This window comes from Fukomys damarensis, unplaced genomic scaffold, assembly GCF_012274545.1.
Source record: "Fukomys damarensis isolate Sample0158 unplaced genomic scaffold, DMR_v1.0_HiC HiC_scaffold_23, whole genome shotgun sequence".
Taxonomy (NCBI): domain Eukaryota; kingdom Metazoa; phylum Chordata; class Mammalia; order Rodentia; family Bathyergidae; genus Fukomys; species Fukomys damarensis.
Genome location: NW_022900935.1, coordinates 57,309,832 through 57,326,744, shown reverse-complemented (window position 1 = coordinate 57,326,744; position 16,913 = coordinate 57,309,832). Strand labels below are relative to the sequence as shown.

Below are 16,913 nucleotides of genomic sequence, written 5' to 3'. Positions count from 1 at the left end.
GGCGGCGGGCCGGGCTCGCGGGTACCCGCGGAGAGGGGAAGAGGGACCTGCTTGCGGGGGCGTGGAGGGTGAATGACCGCAGCCTCCCCAAGACGCGGGCAAGGACACCGCTTTCCCACCGGTTCCTCTTCCCCCGACACATTCGGGGCAGCTGGCGTGGCGGCTGGGGACGTGGGTGTGTATCCGCATTTGCCCTGGGCCCCCTGTGATTTTCTTAGTCACACAAGTTGGCAAAGCAGCATCTGCCGTGGACCAGCCCTGGTCGCTGGGAGCAGGGTGCAGAACCGAGGAAAGGTTACAGAGCAAAGGGATGGGAGGATCCTGCTTCCCCATGCAGCTGCGAACGCAGGCAGGTGTGTGAGCTTCCCCTGACACCCAAGGTGCAATTCAAGGAGCTGCCAGAACCTCAGCAAAGGGTGGAGGCCCAGGGATCCGGCTGTCTCCTTGCTTTAGCCTGTCATTGAGCGCCTGTGTGCGGGACCGAGCAGCGGTCTGCCTACGCTGTGCTGTACCGGAGCAAAGGGCGCCAGCGAGGAGCGGGAGTTGGGCTGCACCAAGTTGCAGCTGTTTATTTTTTGACTGTGGTGATTCAGCCTGTGTTCCAATAGTGTCATAAGCCATAATCCATCCCGCAGCTTTCCTTTCCTCGCCCTGCTCCAGGCACACACACACCATCCCGGGTATAGTTTTAGAGGGTGGGAAACGAGAAACCAAGCCCCAATTAACTTTATGGGCTGAGCTGCCTCGATCTGTCCACCCTGTTATCCAGTTATCAGTTCACCAATGAAAAGCAAAAGTCCAGAGACGGCTTAGAAAGTGGAGTGGGAGATGCAGGGAGGGAGCTAGCAGTTAAAAGTAGCAGGGAGCTGCTTGTAAGCTTAGAAATCAGGGACGGGTTGGTCGGCTTCGTGTTTTTCTGAGCAGTTGGTCAGCCCGGAGCTCCCCGGGATGGGGGGACAGAACCTGAACCAGTGACAGTCTGATGTCCCAGGAGGCAGCTTATCTTTCGACTCTTGTGTTCAGGGTAGGGAGGCCAGGGTGGGCTGTTCACCGGAAGACGGGTGTGTCCCTCCTCCCCATTCCATGGAAGAGGAAGGAGTAGTCGTGGAACTGAGCTCAGGGGAACTCTGCCTCCTCTGGTGACACAGTTACAAAACCTGTTGCCACCCTTCCTTTTAAATCCATGACTCTGATGGTTTCCAAGGACAGAGGTGGACAGGGAAAGGCCAGGCAGTGCCCGTGCTACTTGGAATTCATTTCCCTGGTTCCATTGTTGTCTTATAAACGCTGTCAAACCATTGCTCACAAATTCATGTATCATCTGAAAACATAACCACCCTTTTCTAACACGTACAAGAAATGAGCCACCGGTTGTCACCGCCCCTGTCCCCTACACACATGGTGATTCTTATGGAACTGTGCATTAAAAAAAATTGGGAGGGCTTATGAATTTAGTACGAGCCCCCCCCCCCACACACACAAACAAGCTGCTCCTGGAGTCTCAGCTACATAGCCGTCTCCCTTCGAGGCAACTCAGTGAGTGGTTGGCGTCTCTGTGCTCTTTAACTTGGGTGACCAAAGGTTCCGTGCACTGGTTACATCGCAAGACGGAGAGGAAGAAGCACTGGGCCCATCCCCCTCCGGCACACCTGCAGCTGGCTGCAGCTGGCTGGCTGGGGTCCGAGCACACTGACTGACCTTGGTGGCAGAAAAGGTGGCATTTAAACAGCTTTTTTATTTCATCCAGATCCTGTTGCCCCCTCCCCCGCCTCTCCCACCTCAAAAGTGTGTTTGACTTTGCTGCCACCTGTGCTCAGCAGCCAGCCTGAGTGCCTGTTTGATTCCTGCCACTTTGGTTTTCCTCCAGTCTCTGCCGAGTCTGCTCTTACCCACATGGGGCCCCCTCTCCTTCCACTGCAGCAGGGTCAGTAACTAAGTAACAAAACCTTGCCCCCCCCCAACGGACGGGTGGGGAAGGAGAGATAACCTTCCACTGGCTTGTTTGATATTTTACAGCAATTAAATAACACTTTTTCCCCTTTCAACACTTATCAGAGGTACAACAGGCAGCAGGAAATTAAGAACAGGGGCAGGACAAAGGGCCAGGCCAATGCTCTCTGCTCACTCTTTCTTTGAGAAGTTCTCAGCCTGGGAGCTCTGCTGTGAAGACATCAGACTCCCCAGGAGGTCACTAATGTCTCTTGGTTTAAATGGGAGAAATTGTTACTTTGCAGTCAATTCAGTGGAAGTAAATACTGCAGTTAAGCGGAGAAGAAAGTTGTGGGGTGCAGAGCTAGACCTGGCTGGGTGTGTTAGATGCCAATCCAAGCAGCCAGTGTGGTTTTTTATTACCTCCATGGGAATGCTAAGCATGAGGGTCGTCGTTTTTGTTGATGGGAAAAGAGCAATGCTCCTGTTGCTTGGCATGTTGGGTATACAGAGGGCGGGAAGGCATTTGGCACGGTAGCTACACTACCTGGGCTTCTGGTAACATTCCTGTTTGCAGCTATTCTGTCCCTTGTCTCCCATCAAGCCATCTGCATTCTACCAAAATCGAAAGGTCAACTTCCACATTCCGAGATGGCAGCTTACACCAGATGGTATTGAAAATTCTTTCTGATATTGTGGGGCTGGTGTTTGGTTTAGAAAATATGGATGGTGGTCACCATAGCTCTGTTTAAAAGCATGCCTTTCTGGTATAATGGGTTTTTAATGGTCTCTTCAAATGCCCAGAGGTTGATATGAGCTCTCCTCTCCCCTCTCCTCCCCTCTCCTCTCTTCACCATCGCTTGATGTCTAGTAGTCTGGCTGGGCACATTATTACTTTTTCTCTATTAGCATCCTCAATCCTCAGGGAACACATGGGCTAAGGGGTGAGCAGACATTTCAACCTCTCTGGAAACAACACCCAAATAATCTAGAGTTAGGGATCAAGAACTACTAGATGTTACTCCTTTTGGTCTTCCCTCCTTCACTATGGGAGAAAGGTACATACAGAGAGCCGGAAGAGACCTTACACATTCTCAGGTTTGTACACCCTACCCTGTCATTATGCAGCTGAAGATGCTAGGCTCTGCGAGGCCAGGTGACGTGCCCAGGACCACCTCGTTAGGAGGCGGAAGAGACAAGAGTTGAATCAGCTTCTCAGGATTGCAGATTCATGCCCTCTCCACGGGGATACCACCCTCATGGGCTGTGAAAGCTGGGTGAGGAGAGGGAGACCCAGCATGTATCTTCCCCAGTGTGCCATTCCCAATAACAGAACCCTTGTTGCTCTCACCTGGGCCCTTGCATGTCCTTTTTCTATCCCTTGGTAAGAGTTGGGAAAGCAGGTGACCATTCCCTTAGTGACTTTTCCCAGAGTGCGCTGTGTGGAGCCCTCATTCCAAAACACACTCTGTGGGAAAAGAGCACAGATCACTCTGGGAGAAGCTGCCAAGCCCTTCCTGTCTTGTTGATTTATGGTGCATATTAAGAACATTTAAAGGTGTCTGAGAACAGTAGTACATGTGTGTAATCCTGGATATCAGAGGTTGAGGCAAGAAAATCAAAAGTTTGAGGACAGCTTGAGTAATTTAGTGAACAACATAAAAACAAACAAACAACCAACCAAAAAACTAAGTACATAGCTCAGTGGCAGAGCATTTAAACCCTAGGGCCAGAAAACAAAAACCAAAAATCAAGCCTAGAGTTAACATTTATTAAGGATCCATTATGTGCCCAAAACAGTGAGTGCTTTTAATCCTCTCTGTTAGTGCATTTAGTCTTCTCATTCTTTGTGGTGTGTGCCTTGGGAACATTGTCAATTTGAGAAGTCTTGCAGTAAAGAAACCTGTTGATCTTTAACCCAATGTTTCTCAATTTAGCCGGCTCCAGAAACCTTCCTGATGAATCCCTTTTAACACTCCTTGAGTGTTTACGGTGTGCCAGGCATTGTACTTTATATTAACTCATTTCATCCTCCTTACAATCCTATTGAAGACAGCTGCATAATTAATATCTTCTTATCTGCAGTTGTGAATGAAGCAACAAAGGCACAGAGGTTAAGTATCCTTTCCAAAGCCGCACAGCTACCAAGTAACACTCTGCCCTTCCAGGTGTGAATACCTGTGGCGCATTATGCAGGGCAACACAGGTTGGCAAGTGGGGCTTGGGTAAATGGAGGCAGGGCTATTTTCCTCCCCTGACGAATGACCTTTGTTGTTCTAAGTGCTCAGTTTCCATGTTCTCCTGAGACCTTCCATTCATCCGCTTTCCAGATGGAGCCAGGAAGTAAAAGGTGCCTGGTTTCCTCCTGCTGGGCAGGTGGGAGGCTTGTTGCTCTCTGCGATGGGTGGGCCTCTTGTTGGAAGCAGGGAGCTGCCAGCAGGGTGGGGTCGTAGACTTATAGCAGCAGGGTGCTGTCCAGAGCACCAGGACTTGCAGAAGACGCACTGGGGAGATTTAAACAATGAGGATGTCCAGGCTAGCTTCATCCTCAGCAGTTCCAGCTTAATGGACCCGGGATGGAGCCCAGATCATGTTTTGGAGCTCCCCAGACAGTCTTAATGTGAGCTGGGCTGGGAGCCACTGCAAGTTGAAGCTTCTCCCTTCAGAGGTGAGGAGCTTAGGGTGAAGGAGGCCGAACGGCTGCCCTGAGTCAAACCCACCCCACCCCAGGCATCGACGTCTGTACTCCTGGCTGAATCCTGATGCAAGGCCAGAGCAGAACAGAGCATGTGCAGCCCATGGGCCTAGGAACCTGTGCTGTGCCTGCAGGTGGGACTACAGGTTTCCCTGTCTCAAGGGAAAGTCTGTTTGGAGAGGAAATGTCCCTTGTTTACTAGTGTGCATCAGGGCAGGATAGAGGTGACTCGGTGTCATTCTGCAGGCATCGATGATGGGTGCGCTGTCTCTTGCAGCCCTTGCACAGCTTGTGAGCGGAGCAGCACCTTCACAAACGAACCAGAGTCAGCAAAGGAGTCTCAGTGGGGTTTTCCCCCATATTTACAGCAGTGAAGGTCAAGGCCAGATTGAACCTTTGGCCAAAGTGACGGAATGACCACACTGGCCTGGATGGTGGCCCCCCTGCTTCTGGTGTCTTCCCACCCGGGGCCTGTGTGCCTGTGTGTCACCAACAGCCTGGGACCTCCACAAGGAGTCCCCGTCTGCCCTGGCCCTCGATGAGAAGCCCTGCTCACTCTGGTCGGTCTCCTTGTCTTTTTCTTCCCCCCCACCCACATGATAGATAACTCACTCGTAATGGGGCATGGACTATGTACTACGTGTGACGGGGACACAGGCCCCTGGGAAGGATCTCCAGGTGGGGTGCTGTCTTGGCATTGTCAAGGGATGGGCTGATCACAGAGCATCTAGCACCTTGTCTCAGAGCCAGGCATTTTGATTGCTGAAAAGCAAGAAATAAAGCCAAGAGTTGATGGAGTAACTGCAGTTGATGTACATGTGCGTCCACTTATTTTGGGGGACGCATTCCAAGATACCTGAGTGGATGCCTGAAGTTTTTACCTATACATACATACATATGTTAAGGTTTAACTTAAAAAAATCAAGCACAGTAAAAGATTAAAAACAATTAATAATGAAATAGAACAGAGGGGCTTGGTGATTTAGCTCAGTGGTTCCGTCGCCTGCTTCGCAAGTGCAAGGTCCCGATTTCGATCCCCGGATCCCCACCCCCCACCCCAGGAATAGAACTAGAAAAATTATAACGATATACTCGAATACAAGCTGCTTAAAACTTATGAATCATGTGTTACTGGAAGTTTCCATTTAGTATTTCGTTGACCGTGAGAAAGTGGACTGAGGAAAGCAAACCTTTGAACGCTCCTGCCTACAAGCGGGAAAGGGTTACTGTACTACCTAAAACCCTCGGCTGCCCAAGTGGCTGCAGTTCCTAAACTGGCCTCAAGGTGGAGCGATCGCACAGAACTCCCGGGTGGCCTGAGCTCCAGGAACCAGACCTGTGGAATGGAGCCCAAAGCCCACCCCGTAGCTTTGCTTTTCTCTCCCTTCTTCCCTTCCCGGTCTTCCAATCTATCTGGGGAAGCCATGCGCTCCTACTCAGTCAGAATGATGGCAGTGCCTTGGAAGTCGTCCTAGGCAGCAGATTCTGACTCTGTCTTCCCTTTCTCTAGTGGCTTTTACCCCTCTAGCGTTACCAGCAAAGAATCGCCTTACTCTGGGGCCCTAGCCAAGGTCTGGTTGGCTTTCCTGGAGAAAGGCAGTTGCAGCTGCTTGCAGTCTTGGCCCAGGTGAGATTGCTAGAGGCCCAGATGAACGAGCACATGTAGGAGGACGCAGGGAGTCGTAGACACGTGGATGGGCATGGAGCTTGGAGAGCTTCTTCCAGGAGCTCTGCCTGTTTTTGAGTTGCATCCTAAAGCTCGGAGTGAGGCTTTAGCTGCACATTACAAAAGTATCTACAAGGCAGAAAGTATAGGTTTTTCATCCTTGACGTGGGCAGTAGCTCCAGGGGGACCCATGGGCATTGATGTGGATTTTGGTTGCAGGGCCAGGAAAGGCTTTGTTCAGCTACGTGAGACCCAGGGAGGGGACTTGGCCATTTCCCAAAAGCGAGAGTCCTTTGGGAGCTTTTCCTTTCTCATTTTTGAGCCAGCCGGCTGAGGGCTTTGTTTGCTAATGTGCCTGCCAGTCCCCCAGCTTCATGGTGCCCACCTGCTGGCAGCCCCAGAACAGATGGCCAGACTGACTAGGGAGGGGCTGTGGGAGGCTTCCTCATCCCTCAAGTCATTCACAGGCCTCCTCCTTTCGCCCCCCTGGCCCCCAAAGGCTGCTGCTGCTCCTCCTGCAGCCCTCCACCCTTTTCCCCATCTCACTCTCCTGCAGCCAAATATCTTTTCCAACAGATTGTCCCTGTGCCTGCTGCCAAGAGCTAATTTCTCCATGCCTCTTCACACGCTCTGTCTTTCTCCCTGTAAAGACTCTTTTATTTGGGGTGGTGAAGCATGACAACTCCCGGGCTTCGCTTCTAGCCCCCCGGAACATTGAACTCCTTTGAATAACTGGATGTCAGGCTTTACGGGTGTCCTGGCTCCTATAGTAGAAGTGGGTAAAAATGTTGTAGGATCCTAATGTGATCCGACAAGGTTGGTGACTGAGGAGGTTTCGGCTCACACACAGCGTGACGCTGTAGAAAGACTCACTCAGGGTTCTTTCAAACATAAGCTCGTTTACACAGGGCTTAGACATTTTTATACCACTTTTCTGCATATATGCATTTTAAACAACCTGCCAGAGTGTGGCTGGTTCTAAAAATCACAGCCTTTCTCCACCATGAAGATTCAGCATGGAGTGTATTCTAAACATCATGGCTTCAGCTCCAAATTTTCAAAGACAAGTTCCAAAGCCAATTCGGCAGTGGCAATACTGAATGCATATTTAGTTTTCCAAGGTGAGCACTTTTCTAGGACTATTTGACTCTTAGGCCATTTAGAAATAGCAAATATACACTTTTATATATAGTTCTAATAGGTACGAATAAGCAAACCAAAGGCATAAAACAGGCAAGTGGGGCAGTGGGAGCATGCCTCCGAAGGTTACAACTGTACACAATCTTTCTACATAGGTACAAACACCTTTGCTATTCATCCTCCATCCATCTAGACAATAAGCAAAAAAAGCATATCAGGCCTACAGTCCTAGTATTCTGGGAGGCTGAGGCAGGAGGATCACAAGTTTTAGCCCAGCCTGGGCAGTTTAGTAATTTAGCAAGATCTTATCTCAAAACAAAACAAAACAAAACAGATAAGATAGGACAGGGCTGGGGATTTAGCTTAGTGGTTCATGCCTGCCTCGCAAGCTCAAGGTCCTGAGTTCAATTGTGGTACCACAAAACAAACAAACAAACAAACAAAAAGATAAGGAATGTAGTAAAATTGGGAATGTAGTAGTTCAGTATTAAGATCCTGGGTTCAAACTCCAGTACAAAAAAAAAAAAAAAAAAAGAGAGAGAGCATTGTAGAAAAAGGCAAGAAAATTTGTTTTCTAAGCCCTGAGACCAAATTTTTCTGACTGTGTCCTCTCAGGGCAAAGGCACATAGACACCACCAGCTCAGCCCCTAAATCTTCAGGACAGATTGAGCTGGGCAGTGTTTACATTTCCTGTGTCTTGGACCTTCAGAAATCAGATTGTGTTTTCCATGATCTCTTGTAGAGTAGTCAAGATAGAGGGTATAGGATTGGGGATTTGGCTCAGTGGTTCCACTGCCTGCCTTGTAACTGCAAGGGCCTGAGTTTGATCCCCGGTACCAAAACAAAAGAAAACAAACAAACAAAAAACAAAAAAGCAAACAAACAAAAACAACTAGAGGTTATAAAGAGATTTTATACTTAGAGCTATTTTAGTCCCTACTTTTGGTGCCTTTCTACACAACTGGCAGTTTGTCAAAAAGCAATTAGTGGTGCACGATTTAAGCAGCATTTGACGTATTTCTGTAGTTGGGCAGCAGGAGGGCAGCGCTAGAACCTGAGCGCATAGAGCCTGCCCAGTGGGTTTGGATTACTCATCCTGGCTAATTTCTCCCCAAATTGCATCATTCTCTCTCATTTGAGGTCCAGATAGTAAAACATATACTTATAATATGATCTGATTTTTTGTACAAGATGGTAGAAAGATTTCTTTGACCAGTCAAATCTTTTTCTTTTAAATTTAATTTTCTCTTAATCAAGTTATATATGTACATGGCTTAAAAATTGTCAAACTGTAAGATTGGACTTCTAATGAGAAACAGCGCAGCACAGCTCCATCCTTCTCCATTTCCAATGTACTCCTTAAGGACAAACACCTTTCATTCTTGTTGCTCTTTCTTCCATTAATTTACCTCCATGTGTTATAGATGGCGCATGCACACTCCTATTTCTTGATTGTGTGTGTGTGTGTGTGTGTGTGTGTGTGTGTGTTGAGAGTCTACTGAATTTCTACTGTGAAAGATATCCAACTCACCATTTAGTGCATTTCCTGGTCCCTTCCCTCCCATTATATGAGGAGTGATAAAAATACAGTGTTTTCTAAAAATTTCAAAAGTTATTACAACAAAAGAAGGCACATTGTCGCGAACCTCTCCTTCACTGCGAACACACCTGTCCCATGAGTCCTGCCGCTCTGAAACAGTTCTGGAAGTGCTCTCAGGAGTGTTTTCAGTCGTGCTCTTCTGGCTGCCGTGATGTCCTGAATCGACTCAAAACGTTTATCTTTCATGGTCGTTTTGACTTTGGGGAAGAGCCAGAAGTCACACAGTGCCAGGTCTGGTGAAGCAGGAGGATGGGGCACACCGTAATGTTGTCATTGGACAGAAATTGCCATGAATAGTTAATCAGTGAGGGATGATAAAAAAATACAGTGAATGCTTTAAATTTTTATCACAGTAATTTGTTGCTGTTAATCCCCCTCCAAATGCTCTCCTTCATTTTGAACACACTTATCCCATTATTCTTGGCCATGTGTCTTTTACTGTGATGCATTTTAAAAAATTTAAGCACTCATGTTTCTATCATCCCCTGTAGGTATCATTCTTTCTGTCAAAGCAGTGGGCAGTGATTGCATTATAACTACATAAATATAATTTAAAGCTTAGCCATGCCCTAGTCTCTGCTGGCCTCTCCTTCTTGGATGGCCTTTTGTTTTCTGTGGAGTTAATGATTACCTCTTTTAAAAAACAGTGGGGTTTTGTTTGTGTGTCTGTTTTGCTTACTTTTTTACATACCTGTCAAAAATTCATCTTCATATGCTGATAATTAAACATGTGTCCACCATATTGGTTGCGGTTTTGGCTTGCAGACTTCCCTCCTAGATCCTGCTCATGAGTGGCCCCCGCCCCCAGATGTGCAGAGCAGCTCTCAGGTCTTCCCCTCAGCATCATCTCTTGCTTTCCAGCCCGAGTTTTCAGTTGCCTCCTGCTCACTCGGGGTCTGCTGGAGCACCACCTCCAGGGGCTCCGCAGGAAGGGCTCGTGACTTCCAGCACAACCGCGGATGACGCCATCTCCTGTCACAGCCGTGTGGCACCTCCCGCATTGCAGCAGGATGGGCTGGTGTGACCAATAGAACGGGATGCAACCTGCGACGTGTTTGTTGCTTCAGAGATTAGGGTTTCAAAGACTGGCTTTTATCACGGAGGCCGTCTTTGGCTTGTTCTCCTCTATCTTTTCCCATCCCGTCTCCTCTCTTGTCTTCTCTCCTTTCCTCTTTTCTTTTTCTCAGATCGTTCCTTCTCAGAGAAGCCAGTTGCCATGTTACGAGCAGATCTGTTATGGTTTAGATCTAAAATGCCCCCCGAAAGACTCCTGTGTTCAGAGGTGGGGCTTTTGGAAGGTGACTGAGCCATAGGGGTGCTGTACTCAGCAGTGGATTAACCACTCGTGAGTTCATAGTTGAATGTGCTGTTAGGATCTGGTTGGAAGAGGTGGCTCCCTGGGGATGTGACCCGGATGGGTGTGTTCTTGTCCCTGACTCCTCTCCTCTCTCTCTCTCTGCTTGCTGGATGACCTAGCTGAACAGTTTTCCTCTACTAGGCCTTCTGCCATGTTCTTTCTGCCTGGGAGCCAATTGAGGCTGGACTGAACTCTCTGAAACCATGAGCCAAAATAAAGCTGTCTGTCTTTAACTTGTGGGCATCAGGTATTGTGTCTCAGTCACGAGAAGGCTGAGTAATACAAGTCCTGTGTGGTGAGTTGTTGGAACTCCCAACCAACAGCCTTGCAAATGAGCTTGGAAGTGGGTCCTTCAGCCTCGGCCATCTTCGGTGACTCCTCACTGCCCCCCCATGGGACACTCAGAGTTCAAACCACCCAGCTAGGCCAGTTCCAAGTTTCTGACTCACAGGAAATATATGTCCATTGTTTTAAGCCACTAAAACTTTGGATGGTTTGTTATGCAGCAACAGATATGGTAGACATGGATTTTTTGGAATCCATGCTTATCTAAGTATGCCCTTATTACGTCCTCACTTTTGGCAGATGATTCGGCCGCATACAGAATTTTGTTCTATGGCTGGAAATCCTTTTCTTTCAGAATTTTGAAGGCATTCTTCCTTTGTACTTGGCTTCCCACATGGGTGTTGGTGTGCACAGTGCCTTTCCTTTCTCTGCACACTTTTTGAGTCTTCTCTTCATTATAGCTGCCGTGAAATTTTACAAGGCTATGCCTTAGTGCGAATCATTTTTTTTCTTTTATTATTTGCTGTATTTTGCATTCAGCAAGCCCTTTTGATCTGGAAACTTATGTCCCTTATTACTGAAAGATGCTATTCTATGATGTTTTTGAAATTATATCACTTCTATTGCTCTTGTCCCTCTTCCAGATGTTCCTATTTTTCAGTCAGTGTAGTTCTCTGATTCCCTTGGCTTTTCTCTTTTCTACATCTTTGTTGTTTTTGTTTTACTTCCTGTGTGATCTTTTACTTCTAATCCTTTTATTGATTTTGTTAACTTCAATTGTTTTATTTTAATTTCTAAGAGCTTTGCTCTATTCTCCAAACATCTTTCTGTAGCCTTCTGTGCTTGTATTATATATGTGGTACTTTACTCTTGAGTTTCTAAGGACATTGCTTATTTTTAGTTTTCTTCTATTTCTTCCGTGTCTGTTTCCTTCAGGTCCCTTTAACTTGTTCATTTTTTTCTGTGGTTCAAGTTTTTCTGCAGATGTCTCTGGTGAGCTAAGGTTAATTATATTTAAGTGAGAAGCACTAGAATGTCTTTTGGGGGGCTCATTGTATACAGATGTGTCTGTCAGGGGGTGAATCCACTGTATGAGAATTCCCAGGACACTTGGTTAAAGAACCTCCCAGTCCTCTGATCATTTTCACTGGCCTTTTGCTGTTCCTGGAAACTTTAGCCTGGACTCTGAACTTCTATAACTGTGGCTGCTAGTGATGTTAGAGCCAAGTCAGAGAAGATGGCTTGGGATTTTATTGTTCAGTTTATAAATGTTTATTCCTTTTCCCTATTTCCCACATTTTCATCTTGTCAGAGAACCCATATGCCCAAGTCTAGAGCCAGGAGGTTTCCACTATTTTATAAACCCCATAGAACAGAAAACAAAACAAGAAAGGAGAAGAAGGAAGAGGATGAAGAAAAGAGAAAAAAACAGAATAAAATGGAAGAAGGGGAGGTTTCACAGCATATGGGAGTCGATCAAAGGATCCATTTGTCATAAAGTCAGTCGACTATCTTCTTCTTCCCAGACTTGCCTGGAGTCTTCACTTCGTGGATATTTTTGGAAGTTTGCAGCTTGGCTGACCCTTTTCCAACTTCCAAATTTTTGTTGTCATTTTCTTCTTTGTTGTCATTTCTTCTCTCATTCTCCTTTTTTCTTTAAAATGTGTGTTTAAAAAATGTCTGCACTGGGCCTGGGATATAGCTCAGTGGTGCCGTCGCCTGCTTCACAAGTGCAAAGACCCGAGTTTGATCCCCAGTACCAAAAAAAAAAAAAGTCTGCACTGTAATTTTAGAGTAGTTTAGAAGGAAGAGGAGGCATTTACAGGTATTTAGTCTGCCGTATTTAGCCAGGTGTCTTAGCAGACACCCTGCATTTGAGTTTTGTTGGATTTTGCTTTGTGGTGTATGTTGTGTAATTATTTTCACCAGCGATGCACCTCAGCCTGGTTAACTTGGGAGGGAATTATGGATTTGCTAGCCAAGTGCTCTTTGGTTTGCACAACACACTGCAAGGTCCTGGTGCCTACCCCGATGATCACTTTGTTCATCTGGTGGGATGGTGGTGCAGCCCACAGAGGGATCGCACCGTGCCTCTCTTCATTCTGCACTGACGTGGCCTCTGCAGAGCAGAGGGAATTGGGACCACGACCAGCAAGGTGGAATGGTCCCCTGGATTTGTGCAAACCTCATTTCTTTACAGTCGGGAACCAACACAGGGCAGAGCAGAGTCTATTGTCCTTCTGTGCCGGATGATGGAATTGAGCGCCTCCCACTGCCTCTGTCTTCCTCGAGCCTTGCTCCAGGACTGCCACCTCCTCCTCTGCTCTTTTCTTGCCTCTCTGCCCCCTTATCTGTCCATCTATTCACTTAACCACATCAGTTATGCACCTGTTTTTGTGTCAGCTGCAGCCTGAATAAGGTAGCAACACACTCATCCAATGCATGCCCTTGGGCTATAACTGGAGTTCCCGGGGAGAGCCGGAAGCCGGCTGTAGGCTTCAGCTGGTAGTTAGAGAAGTCCAGAGCGTGACTACCTGGGCTGAGAATGGAAGGGTGAATGGGAGATCTGACGGAGTAGAGAAGGAATTTAAAATTGTTCTGAGCAGGGGTGCAGTGAGATATGCAAAGGCCCTGAAGCAGTGAAGAGTCTGCTGCAAGAAAAAGTCCTTGTGCTCAGGCCACAGGGTAAATGGGAGGTGGGAGGGGAAGGGGAAGAGTTAAGGCTGAGGAGGTCGGTACCATCCACTCTAGGAGTCTGGAATGATGCTGAAGGATTGATGGGGCAGGGGGTTGGAAAAGTTCAGTGAAAGTGTGACGTGATCCATTGCCTGTCACTGAGACACCTGGCCCGAATGTGGAAGAATGGATCACAAGTGGGTAAGGCTGGTTGGAGGAGGGAGGGGGTCCCCTCCAAGGTTATTGGAGTTTGGACTGTAGCGATGGGTGTGAAACATATGCTGTAAATCTGAGAGCTTTAGGAGGGAAGAATCTAGAGCCCCCAGGGACTCACTGAATTTTAGGGTTAAAGGAGCTCCGTACAGTGAGGAAATGAGGATTCCTGTGTTCTTGCTTTCAGTGAGTGGATGGGTAGAGGTACTGTTGCTAGGAGAGGAGTAAAGAGGAAGTGTGCACACCGTGGGCAGAGGGAGGGAGTTCTATTTGGGTTACACTGCATTTGAGGTACCTAGGGGACAGCTAAAGTCATGTTCAGAAAATAGGTTTGTGCGTCTAGATCTCTTGGCAGGAAAATGGTGAGTTAGACATTTGGATTATTATCTTCAGTTGATGGTGAAGTAGTCAGTGAGGTCACCAGACAGACTGTACAGGTGAGAGAGGAAGAGAGAGAGACAGCCCTGAAGGTTGGTCCTAGATGACAAGGACAGAGTGAATCTCTAAGGTAGACTGGCTTCTGGAAGAGAGGAACTCAAAGTTGGATGTGGGATTTACCACCAAGAGGTTGCTGGTGCCTTGGAAGGAGGTGTGAGGCAGATGTCACTGCCATGGGGTGAAGAGGTGGTGGGGTTGGCGTGTGTGGTCAGTTTCTTCAGCAGTCTAGTTAAAAAGAGGAAAGAGACAGTGATGGTCGGTTAGCAAAAAGTATGTGGTTGAAAAGAGTTTCAGAAAGAGGGGTGAATGCTATATAGAGATAATGAGACAGGGACAGGTGAAAGAGATGAAAAGAATGATGGACTTGGACAGTATTTTCATTTTTCTGTTGCTATAATAGAATATGTGAGACAGGCCAGGGGTGTGGTTCAGTGGCACCGTACCTGCCTTGCAAGCACAAGTTCCTGTGTTTGACTTTGGTACCTTAACTTGGGGTGGAAAATGGCAGGGCCGGAGGGAGAGACAACGCAGAAGTAGCCTTATTTCATAACAGCCTGCTCTCCTGGTAACAGGTGTAGTCTCTTAGCAGTGAGACTTCATTCACTTTTGCAAGGTGGCATCAATCCATTCGTGAAGGCTCTGCCCCTATGGCTCAGATACCTGGAATGAAGCCTCAGCATGGGTACTGTGGGACAGACCAGCCTCAACCACAGCAGACAGTGAGCAGAGCTTCTCTTACATTGTGTTTGGGGAAGCTCGTGGTGACTGGGGAGGGACAGCAGCCATCCCAGGTGGGCCTGTGTGGTGTGGGGTGTATGGAAGGAGGAGGAAGGATTTGATAACTTTTTTTCCCTTTTATTCAAGGTTGATCCATGCAACAAACCCTGTTTTGTTTTGTTTTTTTGCAGTGCTTTGGATTGAACTCAGGGCCTTTGCACTGAGCTATATCCCTAGCCATTTTAAATTTTTTACACAGGGTCTCACTCAGTTGCTCAGGCTGGGCTTGAACTTATGATCCTTTTGTCTCAACCTCTCAGAGTGCTGGGCTTACAGTTGTGTCTCCATCACTGCTTACTAGAGAAACAAATTTAATACAAGATATGTAGATATTACTATATCTGTGTCTGCATGGATTTACAAGGTGGGCTTACACTGGCTACTGGCAGAGCCAGGTATAGAAGAGTGCAAAAGGGCCGTTCGTGCAAGGAAGATCTGAAGGCTCCAGTCCAAAGTTGAAGGCCTGGAGCTCACTCTAGATTTCTGTGGAAGTCCGGATTAGGAAGCCCAAAGGTCTGTGCTGGAAGGTTGAATGGTTTGGGCTGGAAGCCAAGAGTCAGATTTTCAAGTTAAAGGTGAAGACCAGAGCTCCTCCAAAGAAGCAGAAGGGACCTTTCCTTTTTGCTTCCCCTGTTTATTCCGTTCAGTCTGCAAGCCTATTGGTTGGTGCCACTCACACCTAGGGTGGGTCTCCCATCTTCCCTAAATCCATTCAGCCACACCGAGAGCTATGTTAAGCCAATCAGCTGGTCATTTGTTATTCAAGTTGGCACAACAGTTAGGACTTGGGCCACCATGCCTGGCTAGCAAGCCCTTTTCGAGCATTTCCTCAGTTCCAAGACGTAACTTCTTGCTATGTCCTCACATGGTGGACAGTCAGGCAGCTCATTTCCCTCTGGCCTCTTCTTGTAAGGGCACTAGTGGCATTCATGAAAGAGCCACCTCACGACCTAGTCACCTCCCATAGTGTCCACCTCCCAAAAGTACCATGTTGGTCTTAGGGCTTCTGCATATGAATCATGGGGTCAGTCTGTACGTAACACCACCCCAGCAGGAGATTGAGGTATGTGGCAATTTTGAGGGGGGAGAATGTTGGGGAGACAGAACTATTCTTGGGTCCTTTCTTATCCTTTCCTTCCCAGCCTCAGTCTCACCCTTGCCCCAGCCCTTTGACCAGGCTGTTAGGACCACATCTCTTCTTCTAAAGAGCAAAACAAAACAAGTTAAATATTTTTAAATTACAAAACAATCACATGCTCAGCAGAGATAACTTTCTAGAGGCAGAAAAGTGCAGTGTGGAAAACGCACTAAAACACACACACTGTGATCCTCTTCCCCAGACCTGGGCTCTATGAAAGCTCTGTGTGGCTTTCTGGTCTTTTCTGTGCTTGGTTGTAGCTTTCGGCAGATGCATCTCTTTCTCAGAGCTACTCCAGCTCCTCGCTCTCATCCTTTTTCTCCCCACCTACGGTGAGGACAGAAGTGTGATGTCTTCTGTGTTAATATTTAAAAGCTTTGTCACATCCAGTGAGTTCCACTCCTGAGTCTGTGGCTGTTCTTTCCCCACCTCCCCTCTTCTCTTGGCAGAATCATTCTGCCCCCCATCCAATCTGGGTGAATGTAGAGGCCATCGCGTGCTCCCTGCCCGCCCCCCAGGTTGTCAGTGTCACCCCGTTGCAGTGACTGGGGAGAATTATGATTTTATTTGGGCATAATGAACAGGAGCTGATTGGAACCAAGAACAAATCATTTTCCCATGCAAATGCGATGTGTAACAAAGACCTGCAGGGCAGGGGAGCAGGGTGCCTCTTCTCAGCACATTGCTCTTTTGACAGGGCATTCTTCAAATTATCCCAGGGGCATCCAAGCAACAGCAGCACTGAAAAGATCTGTCATTAAAGGATTTGCTGAAGGATTTAGAGGTGTGGCCATTTCTGTTTAATTAAGAAATCACAGGTGGCAGGAAGCTGGATAGGGTGTCTTAAATATTGTCAGTGAAAAGCTTTCTTCGCATTGTGTGCCTATTTGAAAATCCTTTTGAAGGTCATATATGTTTAAATAGTCCTAATGGAGCTAACAGGATGAGCTTTTCTTTTCTTTTTTTTTTTTTTTTTTTTTTTTTTTTTTTTTTTTTTT

At 47.3% G+C, this 16,913-nt stretch overlaps 1 protein-coding gene across 1 annotated transcript in view; it reads left to right on the top strand.

The window, feature by feature from the left end:
- The window catches only part of Slc39a11 (solute carrier family 39 member 11), a 412,155-nt gene that overhangs the window by 26,225 nt on the left and 369,017 nt on the right, over positions 1 to 16,913 (top strand). The window lies entirely within an intron of this gene.